The sequence below is a fragment of the Morone saxatilis genome, unplaced genomic scaffold, assembly GCF_004916995.1.
Source record: "Morone saxatilis isolate NCDOM2014 unplaced genomic scaffold, NCSU_SB_2.0 Contig16, whole genome shotgun sequence".
Classification (NCBI taxonomy): domain Eukaryota; kingdom Metazoa; phylum Chordata; class Actinopteri; family Moronidae; genus Morone; species Morone saxatilis.
In genome coordinates, this window is record NW_023339718.1 from 15358397 (window position 1) to 15376023 (window position 17627).

A 17627-nucleotide genomic window follows, 5' to 3' on the forward strand; every position below is an offset into this window, starting at 1 on the left:
AGAGAGAGAGAGAGAGAGGAGTAGTGGTCAGTCAGTGGAGGGCATGGTGACTCCATATGGGGGCGGGAGAGGGAGATAACACTTAATAGCATTAATGTGTTAGTTGGTTAAGATGTGTCCCCACTGTGTTCTTAAGGCTGATTGTATTTATTCAGAATGGACTCTCCATATTTCACCAACATGGTGGCATATTTATTTCCCAACATGTTACCCACGTGTGCAATGGCCTACTCTGAGATGAATGGGATTATATTCCTCAGACTTTACAAATAAAAGAGAGACAGAACACACAGTACAGTACAGTAACTGAGTGTGCCTTCCTTTCTTTCGTTAAGCGCAACCACGCTGTCCTGTCCCCCCTCCCCAGAGTCTGCTGCTTTCATTGTGGGTTCATTTTAATGCTTGGAGATGGAGAGGGACCCGTTTTTTGCGACTCTTGTCATTTTGGTGGGAAAAACAATCGCGTATTTTAACCAGAATTTCGCCCACACACCGCCATTATTCTGCGCCTCGGAGGTAAACAGTGTGGGTTGCGTGTCAGCGTTATGGCCACTGGGTCGGTGATAATGTTAAATCTGTCAAAAATGTTGCCTATCTATTATGGCTGTGGACACGTGCGCAAAGCATAAATGTTACGTAACCGGCCCGTCAACAACAGTGGGTGGGAGAGAGAAAGGAGGGGTCGTTTGGAGGGTAATTAAACCAACTGTGTGCTATACATTTACAGTATGAACAAAAGAGAGCACACGGAGAGATCTGTTAGTTTTATTAAAAATGTATATAGAATAATTAAAAAACAATAAAACCCACAGTAACCTCAAAAAATACCAGTTTGAAACATCCCATATAAAATTTAATGACAGTGTAGGAGCCCTGTTTGTGTGTGATCTGACAAATAATTTCCCTTTTGCATTGTATAAATGCTGTCTTGTTGAGACATGACTCCAGCCAGTGGTAGGGTGGAACAACTGACTCCTTACGCAGTTTCACCCACGCATAGCTGGGGCCTACGTTATTATTCCATATTGGACTCAACAGCCATATAAATGTTCTCAACCTACACAAGGCCACATATTACCGGGCAACACCATACAGTATTTATCCTCTTGCCCAACTCTCTCCACTCAAACTAACAACAAATCCAACTGGTCTTTTCCTGTCATCATAATCCTGTGAAATCTTGTAAGGGTCTCAGAGCAGATTTACAATAGTAATAGAACTTGTTTCATGCTCACCCCAATGAGGAGAAAGTAGCAATTTATATAATGTTATTATTGAGTTTTCTGACATTTACAGTGTCTGAGAGTGATAATAATCTTGAAATTGACCCAAAAAAATTGTTGTGGTTATCGGTTCCAAGCGTTAAGATCTTCTCTCAGCACAGACATTTTCATAGTAGTCCAGGAATGGTTGCCCTACTTAATGTAATTTGTTAATCGAGCCCTGAGTAGTGTATTAAATCGTAATATGAACTATCACTTACCCAGCGGCTGTGTATAGAATGAGAGCTAGATTTAATTATATAGAGTGAAACATCTTGTTAAAAGCAACATAAAAGCTATACAGTTTCAGTCTGGGCTTGAGAGAGATTCAAATCACCATACGTGCCACGCCGATGACAGGTTGGATTCTGGTTTAATCCAACCTGTCATCTAAACTAGAAAGGTGCAATTGTGACGTATTTTAAAGTGGATTAATCATCATGTGACATCTTCTCACCAGAGTCATCCTCCCATTTTTTAAGATGATACATTTTACGAAAAAAGAGTTTATTGTCTTTACTCAAGTGTAACAACCCTGTTCAGAAGATTTCTCACTGCCGCACTTGCCAACCAAACACTTAAGGGTCAACATCTTGTGCCTCAGATGTACTGTCTGCTCTCTAGCAGCCATACAAGAAATATCACAGCCTCATCACAGTTACAGGAAATTGATCCTCTTTGTTCCTGCTTTCCTGGAGTCTTCTTATACCACGTTGAGATCTGGTTTACTGTACAGTCTGTGTTGTTAAAATAAAACAACCACTGGATCAAATACTGCAGTTTTGCAGCAGATTGCCTGCATGTTGTTACTTTCTCAGTGAAAATTAAATGTACACTAAGATTATATTTTTATCTTTTACTGGAATGCATTATCATCCACAGCATCATTATGTTTCTACTTTAAAAAATGGAAGTTTGGGGAGTTAAGCAAACAACCTATGGATTGGCAAACAGGCCATGTATGTAAAAGCCATCAATTAAGTAAACTGCAGCTTAGCTTTTGTCAACCAGGATAACGTGTACATTCTCTGTTTGTCTCGTGTTCAGGCAAGCCTGGTTGGGAGCGGTGTTTACTACATTTTCTGAATACACTCCCAACACTCAAACAAACCTTTACTCTAAATGTGTCATATACTATAATCTTTAGGGCTTCATAAACACAACTTAATGCCTTGCTGTTGTGATACACAGCTCAGAATTATGTGATACTATAAGTTTTTTGTTCCAAGCTTCATACACGAATACTTGTTGTATCTGTATTTTATATTTTATTAGTTGCTTATAATGCATTCAAGTTTTATTTTCTTAACTCTCTCTCTTTTGTGCCATTCTTTACAGGTGTTTCTTGAACTTTTTAACACCCATATGCTGGAATCCTATAACCCACTGCTGTGAGCAAGATTGATATATATATATCTGTATATATATATATAGATATATATATATATAGTGTATATATATATGGAGACTGTAATGAAAGCTGGCTCATGTTAGTTAGTTGCTTGCTGCATGAACAGATTTCTTTGTCTGTGAGTGGAAGCACAACAAAATAAAAACACAGTACTGACATGTTATCACCGTATGTGCACAGAGCCACATTAGCATTCATTTGCAGTTGTGTTCTTGGCCTCCTGATAAATGTGAGTCCAATATTCACTTTCTTTTTTCACATATGAATCAATATAATGACAAAACATTCACACTGAAAATATTAAACACGGACAAGAATATCCACATTTCTGGTTTTTATGTTTATGCTTAGATAACTAAACTTTTCAGGATAGGGAACAGATTGTAGTCCTGATAAAATGCTGAAAAGTAAACACTAACTTGAAGCACGAGACAGGATATGAATTCCAGTCTCTAGTGTAAAAGCCATGTGATTTGTGCTCACACCCATACACCCAACAAGTACCTTTCTCTTATGTAATTTATGGGAGACATGCTTCACTGTCCCCATATTGTTTACCCTGCCCCTTCTTAATCGGTCTGGTTAAACTAAGCTTTGGGCCATAATCCTGGTTCTTATTCCTTCACTCTTTACATGATTTGTACATTATATTCCTGAGTGGAAATCTGATGCTTATTTTTCTATTACAAATTCAGTTAATGCACCAAATATTTGCTGCCATCTTGTGGCAAACTAAAAAAATGCTGTGACACTCACTGCTTTTCATTCAACTACTGTAATATTTGTATGGCTACTAACTTTGATTTTCGCTGAAGTGGAAACTCAAATAAGAAAGATTTTATAGTCTAAATAGCACTTCAAATACGCTGCAGTGGATATAATGTATACAACAAATCCTCCAATTCAAACCATAGAATTGTATTAAATGTGATTATATGTATCGTTAAAGTTAATTATATACATACAGAATGTACATGCGTAAACCAGTGTACAAATTGCAATTTGTGGTTTTATTTGCTAGACTATTATTTGGCTAGGCCTGGGGACTTCCTGAGCTTAATTAGTGAGCTTTAGAGATGCTGTCAGGGGATTTTGTTATCTTTGGACGGAGCCAGGTTAGCCGTTTTCCTGTGTTTTCAGTGCTTACGCTAAGCTAAGCTAACCATCTGCTGGAAGGAGCTGCCGCTTTACGTCACAGACATAAGAGTGGTAGGCCCCCTCCTCTAATCTCTCAGCAAGAAAGCAAATAAGCTCATTCTCAAAAAATATCAAACCATTCCTTACGGAGTGGTCTGCTGGAACAGTGGCATCACAGAGAGGGAGAGGAAGAGGCTGGATAAGATCATCAGGAAGTCCAAGCTCTGTCCTGGGCTGCCCTTTGGCGATCAGTGGGGGAGGTGGGTGACAGAGAGTCCTGGCTTAAAGGTCATCCACGCTGGACAATGAGTCCCACCCCCTGAACGGTGATCTGGACAGAACTGAGGAGCAGCTTCAGTGACAGACTGCTTCACCCTCGATGTGTGAAGATACAGAAGGTCTTTCGCTTCCTGCTACTGTTAGGCTCCACAACGAACACTCTTTAACTTGGATATATACAAAAAAAACTTCAAAACACCAGTTTTGACACCAGTCTGTGCATAACTATTTCTATTTCATTATTTATCTTTATAAGCTACTCTTTGTGCTCTTGTTTCTTTTTATTCTGTCCTTTCTGTATGCGTTGCAAACTGCCAATTTCCCCATTGTGGGACAAATAAAGGTTTTCTTTTCTTATTTATTTTAATTTTCTGGGTCTTTTTATATATATTGACACTAACTCTAACCTCTGTCCTCTCAATAGTATCATTTCTGGTGCAAAATATTTATTTTTTACACCATGCACTACCCTCTCTGCTGTGTAACCTGTGCGATATACATATCATATATCCATCAATCACATCTGTATAAAAGATATATATATATATATACCTATAATATATATATTAATATATATATATAGCTGTATATAGCTAGTGTACATACAACTCTTTTATTAATATCTTGTGTTTTTTTTTTATTTATGTGTATTTTCTTTATCTGTTGTGTTTGTATCTGGAGCTACTGCCAGCAAGTGAGTTTTCCCTAGAGGGGTCAATAAAGTTTATCTTACCTTAATCCACAAAATTCTTCTTAGTTTTCCACACCAAAAAAAAAAAAAAGAAAAAAAAAAAAGAGCCCACTCACCTGAACAGAGTAAAACAACAGGTTAACCAAGCAGTTCAAATATTCCTTTTTAATGTCATTTCTCTTCTTTCTAATGAATTTATTAAATTTAATTAGAAGACACACATCAATAATACACAATCAAGCTTACGGCACGATGTTTCCTTCTGCCACATGAGCACAGGGTATGCTCAGTATGTGTGCAGCATACAGTACAGCTATCATTCATCAGCTGTATTGTTACACACTGCCTCCCTCCCTCCCTCCCTCCTCACGCACACACACACCGCACGCTTCCTACGACACACCACAAACACAAACACACACACACACACACGCACGCTCCTAGACACACCACACACACAAACACACAACCACACACACAACACATGGCGGCCTCTGTTTCACCGCTTACGCTCCTCCTTCAGGATTTGTAGCCGTTAACGTTAGCACCCATCACTGCTGCCGGGCAAACTGCGGACGCACAGAAAATGCGAGAGTCAGAGGAACATTACAACCGTCGGCGACGAGGTAACCGGCAGCACGTTTTTAAAACACCGCCGTTTTTGTGTCCTTTACCGCCCGGTGGTTACTCCTGCGAGGGGACGAGCGAACGCTTCAGCGCCGGGTGGAGGAGGGCGTGGGGACCGTGACGTGTCGGAGGATGGTGATTGACAGCAGGTTTCACCGGTAATGGTGGAGAGGGTCGTGTAAAGAGATGAGAGAGAGAGAGGGGACAGTCCCGGTTTATCGGGGAGGGTCAATTGCAGTGGTGATTAGGTGGTGTTTTTGTTATGTAACTCGGCCGCAGTTTCGCGGTTGTAGCTTAACGTGCGGTTAGCGTTGTCTGTTGCTAGGAGGACGGTTAGATAAGGTGAATCACGGTACTGGTCGACCGATTCGGGGGTTTAATGGCGAGGCCATATTTTAGAGAGCGGGGCTGCGATGGCCGGATATCGAGGCTGCCGCATGGCGATATGCGAAACAAAGAAATTGAATGGTATCTGTTCTGTTCTAAAGGAATTCAGTCGTTATTTTACAGCAGGAGAGGTTATTAGTTCCCGGCCTCAAAGCCAACTTTTCCCTGCATGATGTGTACTGAAGTCATGTTTAGGCCTTGTGAGTCCCAAACATACGGCGGAGTATTAGGGCCAGACAGTGGTGTAGTACCACGTTGATGCGCAGGGTATACCGCGGGCCCGGGTTATAACCGCATAAGAAGCGTCCAGGATTTCCGTAGACCACTTAGAAAGTGCGCGAAAGATCCGTAACAATTATGTTTGTCGACAGAACTTTAACTTCGGTGTTTTTGTTTCGCAAATACCGGGTAAATCAACTGCAGATAAAATACATTTTGCAGGGGAAATGACGTCTCCTCTTTGCGCCACCCGTCCAAGTTGCAAAATTCACCTTGTCGCTTCTATCCGCTGCTTTTTGTTTCCCCTCTCCCTTGGCGCGTTATTTATTGTTGTGTGTGTGTGTGTGTGTGGCCGTGCGTGGTTGCGGGGTCAGTAGGTCAACAAAATACAGTGGCTTGTCTAATCCCACTATGTCTATACTCCCGATGTATCTTTTAGATGGAGAACTGTCCAGCCTTGTGGACATGAGGATGTCAAGCTTAGGGAATTATAAAAACACTTTAATTTTACTTGTTGTTTTACTGGTGAGTCATTTAGCAATTTATGCTATAAAGTAGCATAGAATGTAAATACTCAAAGTAAACAAGCTATCTCAACCATTGTTAATTTTAGTACAGATGTCATTCTTCAATGACAATCAATCAAGTATTAACTCCATACTACAAATACCGCCTCCACTACCTCTTTTAAAGAGAAAATATTGTCTTATTAGTCCACGTATCATAGAATATTAACCAGCATTTAGTTACTACGCGTTACGTGCCGCCTCTGCAGATTCAGATTTTATATAGAAAACGTGATTCAGTTATTGCTTGTTGTTCGTCGGCTTATTAATAAATTTGTGTTGGTATATGCTAAATTGTTGTTGTAAATACATACCCAGTCTTTCATGAATGACTTTCAAATATCGTGTGGATGCAATTGTTAGCCGCTGGTATGCCGTTACGTGAGCTGTGGTGCGTGCTTTACTGGGGGTGTCCGGTCCGGGACGTGTGTGTGTAACGAGGCTGGGAGACGGAATCAACCCACTACAATAAACTAGAACTCCACCACTGAGCCAGATCAATATCAGGAAAAAAATTTTATTGATCATCATATTGTTTGTTACAACAAAGTTTTGCTGGCTGACGCCAACAGGCTGACAGTTTATAAAATTACTTACTTTGTTTCTCGCAATATTAACGACTTCTATTCTGCGTAATATTGTTTTCTTATTTTATTTGTTATTTTTTTCCCTTTCTTTATTTTATAGGGATTGTAATTTAATCGTTTTGGTTTTTATTGTGTGACATTCTTTGCTTGTATGAAGGGTATCCTACGTTGATTGATTGTGATGGGTGTAATAGCTCTGTGTTGGGACGAGAGAATCTGATGCGGGTTGATGTTTATTTTGACTCGTGTTGTTTGTTTTTTGGTTTGTCTGTATCAGTTGCGGTATGATCTTTTTAATATTATGATACAATGGGATTTTGCTTTTTCGTTATACTTTGGCTCTCTCTCTCGCGCCCTCGCGACTCCCAAATTATTATGTGTGTTTTATTTTCGCCGTAAGGCGTCTTGTGATCTACTTTTTGTTTTTGTTTTTTGTGGGAAGCCTGTTGCTTTATTGTTATATTAGTTCCATGTGCTTCTCTCATGGGTTCATTCCTGACTGTTAGTTTTTTGGTGCTGGCGTGACCCGTAAATGTCGTTTCTTATCCGCGTTGCGTGATGTTTGTTGATTCCACAGTGCCTACAAAGGCCTGATACTATGGTTGGGCGTGGAACAGTGTTATGTATTGAACTGATAATCCGTCTATTTCCTTTATTGCTAGGTTCTGTGCTAGATCTGTTTTATTTTTTGCTCTCCAACGTAATCAAGTTTTAGAGTGATCAGTTTGAGTTATTAGTTTGTGTTTTTTTGTCTCGCTCGTGTCCTGTTTCTCTGGTTCCTTTAGCTGGGCTGTTTTCCTCGCGTATTTATGGCGCTTTAAGTATTGCTCAAGTAAGTCTGTTTGCGATGTTAATATTGGATTGGTTGTATGTTTTGGTGTTTGGTTGTGTTTTGTGATCTTACTTTGGCAACACATATTTACGATTTAACCTGGATTAAATGATTGATAAGTTACATTATTTTGAAAAGGTGGTGCTTAACTTGGAGGTTTACCTCATTTGAAGATTTTGTTTTGGTCAGTTTCAGTGTTTGATTTTGGATCGGTGTTTTAGTGGGGTTAGACTGATATATATTCTAGTGGTGCTGGGTTATTTTAACATTTGAGATTAATCAGGGCCTTTTTACGAACGGAGGGTTCAGTTGTAGGGTCTTTTTTATATATTTAATGAGTGTGTGTGTGAATAATTTTGGTTGGGGGGGTTCGATGGTTAACAAATGATACGGATCCATTGATAGTTGGATTTTTGTTTTTTTTCATATTATAGTATACGGTGTCTGATCTGGATTATTGATCTTATTGACGTGCTAACTTTTGGCAGGGATTTTTAAGTTTTTTGTTTTTTATCTTTGTGTATCGGGGGAAAATATATTGTTTCATAGTTAATTTTATTTCGATAATTAAGAGAGAGTTTACAGTTGTGGTTTGGGTATAGGGGTGTATTTGCTCGTGTCTCGAGAACATAAGTATATTTTATGAGAACTGTCAGCACTGTTTGGCTTGACAGCAAAAGTCGTGTGCTTATAACAAACAATAAGGGTTTCTCAGATGTGAATTGTGTGTTCCTGTGAGTTGCGTCAGTGTGTGGAGTTCTAGTTTCATTTGTTATTGATGGGTGATTCCTCCTCCGATGCCTCGCTAAGGCACACATGTTTCGACTACCCCAATAAGCCGGCATGCACACATGACTAACGCAGTACAGTCGGCGTGGGTCAGTGATCCACCAGTATAATTGAACGAGCATGTCTGAATAGATTCTGTGGTGGTGGAGGTTTTAAGTGTTATCAACAAATTATTTGACTATATAGCCTATGCTGGACCTAAATTTATTATATGCTATATCATCTCAAGCCTGAAAGCTAATAATTATCTTGAGATTATCACGTGGTTGCTTTTCATATTTATATTAATATCTTAATCTGGGAAGATAACTAGTATATACTAAAGCTGTTAAATCAATGTAGTGGACTATAAGTTACATTATTTTCTCTTTTAAATATTTGTATGTGGGGGTATGTGTGTTTTGGTAGTTGGGAGTATTATAGGCGGTGTGTGTATTTATACTCATGTGATGATTAATGAGGTAGCACTTTATTATAATAATTCAAATTTTTGATGTGATTACTTTGTTTGTTACTTGAGATATGTTATCGGATTCCGTGTGCTACTTTATAGGGCAATTTTGTACAAGATTGAAGTTATATGTTGTATACCTTAAGTAATATACACACAGGATATTTACAGGTGGTTTGTTCTAAAATTCACGCCTTAGAGTGGCTTAGAACTCTACTCGCGAGTGCGGAAGGGGGCGCTGGACCAGTGCTGATCTGAATTTAGGTAAGATAAAACAGGGAGAATGTTTTGCGTTACAGTTGGATATAGATTCACTTGTGGTTATCTCTTGGTGTAACTCAGTGACCGATGCATCGTACGACAGGCACAGGAGCCACACAACACACAAGAATAAGTCGGCTCTAAGGTGAGGGATAAAATAATAAAGATTCGCGCTGGGGGTTTAGACGCACAGGGTTTATTTATATTGATTTATGAGAGATTGGGGGGAAGAGAGGAGTAGTCTTGGAGATTTCCCCGGTGAATAAATTGCTTTTTTTTTATTGCTCTTTGTTTCTAATCTTACTCACGTTATTTGCTGGGAAACCAAAAATGTTTGTTCCGAAGTGATAAAGTTCTGTCACCAAAACTATATATTGTACAGGTTTCAATTGGCATTTTTAAGTGTGTGTTTACGTGAATATCTGGGGTTTTTCTCCTGCTGAGTGGTGGGTTATATGTGTACTGTGTGGAAGTGCGTGCGTTGGACTAGGCATCCCAAGGTGGTCTGTGGCTCTCTCTACATCATTTAGTACTCTCGTATGTTTTGGACTCACTTGTGGGCACAGCTACGGAGTTTTCCGATTATCTCATTTAGTGGACTTCAGTGAATCAGATCTGCAGCGGTTAAAGTTAGGCTTTGTGATGTCGGTTGGTTTCATCGTTTATTCTTCTTCGTCTGCTGTGATGAAGATTACGAGCTGAGATTTCCTTTTTAGAACATGAACTTATGTACATTCACTTTTTCTTTGTTTTTGTTTTTATGCCACGTATTTGTTTGCCTTTACCGTGCTGGATCGCAGCCTCGTAGGTCGGCGCTTCAGGCTAGGCCCCGCTCTCTAAATATCGGCCTCGGCCTAATCCCTTAGGTGTGCTCGGGGTTTCCGCACCTTAGTCTGGGTTAAGTACCGTGATTTCATTGCTGTGTTATCTTAGACCGTCCTCTGCAACAGACAATGGTGCTAATTCCGCATAGGTTTTAAGTCATGGCTTCGTTGCTATGATATTGTTGGCTGCGTAATTAATGTCAATCAATCAATTGCATTAGGCCTTATATCTTTACACCATGCTCTCAATTGAATCTTCTGCTCCCCTGAATCGACGCCGTGATGTTTCTCTTTGGCTTTCATTCTCTCTTGTGTTAACGGGACCCTCTTCTCGTCATTACTCTGGTGAACCCTGTGCTTTGTCAATCAGCGATGTGTCCTTCGTAATTCTGTCACGGTTCTCTAATCGCTGTCGCTTTTCTGAGACCCGGGCTGTCTGAAGCGATCTCTGCTGCGTGCCCTTCCGCATGAGTTATTCCATATCCGGGCGTTAAATGAATTGGTTCATAGTGTTGAAAGATCGTGTGTTGTTTTTATAAACGTGCTGCCGGTTTTTCTCTCGTCGTGATCTGGTGATATTGATGTTGCTCTTGTTACTCTCTTGTTTTTATCCTGTGTCGTTGTGTTGTGTGTGTGTGCCCGCTCCAGTGTCTAGCTTTTTTTGGTTGGAATGTGCGTCTATAGTTGTGTGATTTGGGTTGGTTAGGTGATTTTGGTCGGGGGTTGTAGACTGTTACGGGCATGCAAAATTCCTGTGTAAGGGTGAGGAGAAGGCGTAGCGGTGTGTTAAGCAGAGGCTCGCTGCCATATTTGTGTGGTGTGTGGTGTGTTTTGTGTGTTGTGTGTTTGGGTTGAGTATTAGTGTCGTATATGCGTGTCGTTTGTGGTGTGTGTTTGTTCATTATTTCGATTGTGTTTGTTTGTGTGTCGTTCTGTAGGAAGGCGGGTGGTGTGTTGTGTGGGCGTGAGGTGAGGATGTGAGCGGATGGGGGAAAGGGAGGCAGTGTGTAATCTAATACGGTGTTGGTTGTTCTGTGTGGGAATGATGGTAGGCTTTCTTGTTTTGTATGTCGTCGAGTGTCTAAATACTGTGTCGATACCTGTGCTCATGTGCAGAGTAAACACGTGGGTCGTAGGCTGATTAGTGTATTTATTGATGTGTGTCTTTTATCTAAGAATGGTAAATTAAAAATTCTATTAGATAGAAGAAGAGGATGACAGTGTGAAAAGGATATTGATACTGCTCGCTTCGGTTATTAACGGCTGTTGTTAATTGTTATACATTGTTTCACGGTGATTGTTGGTTTCTTTTTTTTTTTTCTTTTTTTTGTTTTTTGTTGTGTGTGATGATCTATGAAATTGTAAGATTTTTTGTGGATTTAATGATAAGTAATATATGTTTACCTTTTTAGTTTTGATCCCTCTATGAGGTAAACTCACTTATGCTGCTAGTAGCTTCAGTAATACAACTACTAAACAGATAAAAATAATAATCTAACTATTTCAATAAAATAAAAAACACAGGGTTTGTGGTATTTGATTAAATAAGAAGGTGTGTATTTGTAGGCACTTTTATGCATGCTGTGTGTTAGGTAGGTACAATGCTTTTTTTATGTTTTAATGACGCTTCTCTTAGTTATCAAGTGATTAATTGCTTTTCGTGAGAGGGTATTTAATATGTTTTTGTTAGGTTGTGTTAAGCTTTTAATTTTGATTTTTATTATTTAATGTTTTCGTATGATATTCGTTTTGTCTTGTTTTAGGGTGATGTTATGGTATTTTTTTACAGTGAGATTGTTACTTGATGTTCAGTTAGGTTATATTTCTCATTGTATATGTTTTTATCTTCATGTTACTCAGGCAGTCATGTTTTGTTGGTTAGTGGCTGTATGTGTTGTATAAAATAATTTTAAGTGATTTTGAAGTCTGATTGACTATTGGAGGAAGGTCAGAGGTTAGAGTATTATTTCTTGTAGTAGTATTAGTTAAATATATAGATTCTAGGTAGAAATTAATGGGAAGTATTAGTGATAGATGAAATGGTGGGCGCTTTTTTATTATGTCCCAATGGGGAAATTGCAGTTTGCAACTGCATACCAGAAGGGACAGAATAAAAAAGGAAAAGGCACAAAGGATAAGTTGATCTTATAAAGTGATTTATTTTTATATAATGATAATTTAAGAATATTATTGCCACGGATCTTGGTGTCAATCTGGTTGTTTTATAGTTTTTTTGTCAAATTTGGTACTTTTGATATAGTTTAATGGATATCTTGTGTTTTTATTTTCGGTGGTGGGTCTAACAGCTAGCATGAAGGGTATAAGTACTTTCTGTTATATCTTTCACATATTCTGATGAGGTGAATATGCTCTCTGTCTGGTTAGTGATATGCTTGTGTCCTGCTCTCTGTTCGTTTGTAGATTTGTCGATCCTTGGTTTCATAGTGGGGTGGGATATTTATCTGTGTGTTTTTCTTCTTAGCGTGTGTAATTGTTAACATTTGTCCTTGGCTCTTGAATCACCTTCCTCCACTGTTCCATTGGGCAGCCCCAGGACAGAGTGTGTATCTTTCCTGATGTGTTTCTTATCCATGCATTGTGTTCTCTCCTCTTTGATGCCACTTGTTTCAGTGGCAGATCTCATTTGTCTCCGTGTTGAGGAATGGTTGTGGATATTTTTTGGAGAAGAGATCTTGAGGTATTTGGTCTTGCTTTGCTTGTGAGAGTTTTAGAGGAGGGTCCGTGTCGCATCTTGTTATTGTCTTTCTATGCGGTAATAGATGCTCGCAGCTCCTTCCCAGCAGATGATTATGTTTATGCTTAGCTTTACGCGTGTTTGTAGGCACTGAAAATGTGACCTATTAGGAGTGGATCGTTTGACTGGCTCCGCTGCCATGTAGTAGATTTAAGGAAATCAGCTGACTGCACATATGATCTTAGAAATGCTCAGAATTAGGTTAAGTTCTTCAGGTAGTCCTCTGCTGGGTGCCTAGCACAAAATACAATCTAGTTGCTTAGCAAATGTGTAAGACCATATTTGTGGCATTTGTCCTGGTTTACGCTCGGTACATATGTGCTTGATGGAGTCGGTTGCTTTGTGAGTCATATAATATTTGAATTATTAGTACTCGTATACTAATTAGAGTTCATATTTGGCTTTTTGGTTTCTCATGTCTCTATGTATTGTTATAGGGAGATGTTGTGGTGTTTAATTGGGATTAATATAACATTATTATAATATCCTCACTGGATGTAATGTTGTGAAGTGATATTTAGAACTTAATTACTCTGTGTTATTTTTTTCTTTTTTGAGTTATGGTGTGGGTTTGTTTTTTCTATTCTTATATTGTGTTTTCCCCTTCCAGGCGTATTATGAATTAAGTTATTTCAAGTTTACAAATTTTATAGTAGTGATGAAATAGTGGTGTGTGTTGACATAGCATTGTTTTGTAGTTTTGCCACAATGTTAGGCAGCAGAGTTGTTATTTGTGTGTGCACTTTAGACTGAAGTATTGTGGTCAGATGAATATATATAGGAATCAGAGATTTTGCACTCTAGGGCTAGATTATATAGTTTCCTTAATCATGTATAATAATGTGTTGAGCTTTTTGGTTGGAATTGGAGAATAGATAGAAACCAGGGATTATGCCCAAATCTTAGTTTGTTAATCCTCAGACCGATTTAGGTGAAAGGGCAGGTAAACATTATTGGTTTCAGTAAAGCATGCTCCACATTAATATTGCTATCAGTTAGATAATGTAGGATAAATTGGTGGTAAACTCTTTTGATGGGGGGTTGGTGGGTGTTTTATGGGTGTGAGCACAAATCACATGGCTTTTAGTTTAGCCTGTATATTTGGAAATTACTATTTACTTCTCGGTGTTGTATCGTGTCTTTCATAGTTAGTGTTATTCTTTCTAGGCGTTTTTATACGGACATTAGTACAATCTGTGCGCGCCTGGGTATCTCTGAAAAGTTTTAGTTATCTTATATTCTAAACATATATAAAGACCCAGAAATGTTTTTTGTGCTTTGTGATTGTTGTCCGTGTTTGGATGAATATTTTATTCATATGTGGTTTGAATGTGTTGTTGTCATTGTTATATTGATTCTATTTGTGTGTGAAAAATATATATATGATGTGATTTATTATTATTTGGTATTCTCGATTTTATCGCAGTGGGTTGCGGAAGATACATGACTGCAAATGAATGTTATACATGTTTGCGTGTGTGAACATATACTCGGTGAATACATGTCTTGTGCTGTGTTTTATTTGTTTGTGTTCCATCGTGAGCGTGATATTAGAAATTCGTGTTCATGCAGCAAGAAACTAACTATACGATTGAGCTTTATCATTTTGCTAGATCTCCAGATGATAGGTTTGTATTTAAAGGTATAATTTAGGACTGTTATTTCATGCATCTGTTGGTGCGTGATTTTTTGTGGTTGTAGTAAACTTTCTGAGCTTTTTATATTGGTTTGTGGAGTTTTTTTATTGTATATTAATGTGTTGTGTCGTGAGTTTTTTGTCAGCTAGTTTTGTTTTGTGGAGTATATTTCTAAGTGGGGTATTTGTTTAAATGAGGTGAAGATTTACTTTGGTATATTGTTCGGGAGATCTTGGTCGCAGTGGGTGCTATAGTGGATTATCTCAGTGTGATGGGTGTTTAAAAAAGCTTCAAGAAACACCTGTAAAGAGTGGCACAAAAAGAGAGGAGTCCTAGAGAAATAAAAACTTGAATGCATTATACAGCAAACTAATAAAATATAAAAACTACAGATTCAACAAGTATTCGTGTATGAACGCCTTGGAACAAAAAAACTTGATATAGTCACATAATTCTGAGCTGAGTATCACAACAGCAAGGCATTAAGTTGTGTTTAATGAAGCCTAAAGAGTGTAGTATTAGTATCTTATGAATTCTTATTTAGTGGAGTATTGAGAATTGTTTGTTTTGATGGATTTTGTGGTGTGAGTGTATTCATTGTATATATGTTTAGTAAACACCGTGCTCCTTAACGCAGGGCTTGCTCTGGATATCAGGATGAGTTTGATGCAGGAATTGTTGATCATTTTCTTGTGCTGGTTGAAAACGCTAATCTGCTTAGTTTTACTTTTGATGGCTTTTACTTGTGTGACTTTGTGGGTCTAGTTTTTCAGATTCCGGATACGGTTGTGCTCTGTATACTCCCCAAACTTGCGGATGTTTTTAAAAGTAGATTATTTGTTAAGATGATAGTGTGTGCTTGTGGATTATAAGTGTCGCTGTTCCGCTGTTAGATGATAAGGACTTTGGGTTGAGTTGTGTTTGTGTGGTTTTTAGGTTGGTTCAATTTAATATTTTTCACTGAGTGAATTGGAGTACACAACAATGCAGGTGAATTCTGTTGGAAAGTACGTTGCAGTATTTGATTTCCGCTTGTGGTGTTTATATGTTAAACAAGATTTACGATGTACAAGTTGGAATACCTGATTGCTCATGACGGTTGGTATATAGAAGGTCTTCCATGGAAAGCAGTGGATCATTTTTATAGAGGATCGAATTGCTGTGAATTGTGTGAGTGGCGATTGCTGTGATTATTATCGTTGTGATGGCATCTTGTAGGAGAGTGAAAGCAGACAGTACAATCTGAGGTGGCACTAGTGTTTCCTTAGAAGTGTGGTTGGCTATGTTGCTGCTATGTTGAGAAATTGAACAGGGTTGTACGAGTTTGGTAGATGAGATCCCTCAAAAATTTTCTTTGTATACGACTTGTCTTGTTTGTCGTAAAACTGTAATCAATCTTAGAATATGGTGTAAGGGAACTATGCGTGTATGCTGACAGATTGCTCATTATGACTGGGATTTGAGGTACACTTTAGATAATCGTTTCATGACGTTTGCACCTTTCTTTTTAGGTTTAGAATGACAGGTTGGTCATTTATATAGCTCATAGGATCCTGTTCGCGGGTGTGTCGATCGTTTGGGTGATGTGTTTGGATATTCGTTCTCCTGTCTCAGACTTGATGAAACGTTGGTAGATAGCTTGTGTTATGGTTGCTTCTTAATAAGAGGTGTTTTCACCATCTTTTTTTTGTTTATATATATATTGATAAAGTGCTTAGGTGCTCTGTTTCTTATCGCAAGCCGCGTGGGTAAGGGGTTGATCGGCATTTGCGTAGTGTGACGATGTTTTTTTAATTACAACGTCTTATCATGCTCGATTATTACCATGTGGTCATACATTAAGTAGTAGGCAGTTATTCCTGATTCCTGGACTACTATGAAAATGTCTGTGCTTGAGAAGGATAGTGTGGCTTAATATGCTTGGAACTGAGTAATTGAACCACATAGGCTATTTTTTTTATTGTCCAATTCTTAAAGATTAAGTGGTGCAATTTCATAGACACTGTAAGGAGTGTCAGATTAGATGGAACATCATATTCTTGTGGGCATTTAGTTGGACTTGATGGTACGTAACTCTGTGACTACTTCGTCATCTGCGCTTTGATATGTGTGAGCATGAAAGCAAGTTGTCGTTTTAACTAATGTTGCTTAATTGGGGAATTGTTAATATATGGTGGTGAATCTGTTCTCTGAGACCACTACTAGAGATTCATGCAGGGATTTAGTGTATGACTCTAGGGGAAAAGTGCCTCTGCCGGCAGTGGATTGTTGTTAAGTTTGAGTGGAGAGTAGTTTCGGGCCTCGCGATTTTTTTCTATGTAGTAGTGATGGAGGATAATACTATGTATATTGAGGTGTTTGCTTGGTGCCGTTGGTTGGGGAATATAATATGTGGCCTTGTGTAGGTTGAGAAGCCGTTTACTATGGCTGTGGTTTGTCCAATATGGAATAATAACGTAGCCCCAGGTCTAAGTGCTGTGGGTGATTATACTGCGTTAGAGGATGGTACAGTTGTTCTCACTGCTCCGTACCACTGGCTGAGTGTAGTCAGTTGTTATCAACTAGGACAGACATGTCTTGTGTAGGTTGGGTGTACATACTGCTCAAAGCCGGTTTATTTGTCTGATCATATACTAGTAACAAGGTGTCTCTTACGACTGTCATTAGTGGGTAGTCTTATTGTGTTTCCTCACAATTACGTCTGGTATTTTTGAGTGGTTTTATCTTGGTGTGTTGGTTGTGCGTGGTGTGGTTTGCGTGGTGGGGGATGTGAGCTTATAGTGTGTTTATGTAAGGTAAGTTTGGGTTGTGGTATTACTTTATTAAGTAAGATATGAAATGCTGTAACATGAGTTTCTCTTCCGGGTGCTGATTTGTGTGGTGGGGGTGGGCTGGTTAAATGTATGCAGCAC

General features: G+C 38.8%; 1 protein-coding gene across 1 annotated transcript in view; it reads left to right on the top strand.

Annotated features, from left to right (window-relative positions):
• Window positions 1–5282: 5282 nt before the first annotated feature.
• The window catches only part of mthfd2l (methylenetetrahydrofolate dehydrogenase (NADP+ dependent) 2 like), a gene marked incomplete in the record, with an annotated part of 28980 nt that continues 16635 nt past the window's right edge, over window positions 5283–17627 (top strand). The window contains 1 exon segment of the mRNA XM_035658692.1: window positions 5283–5383.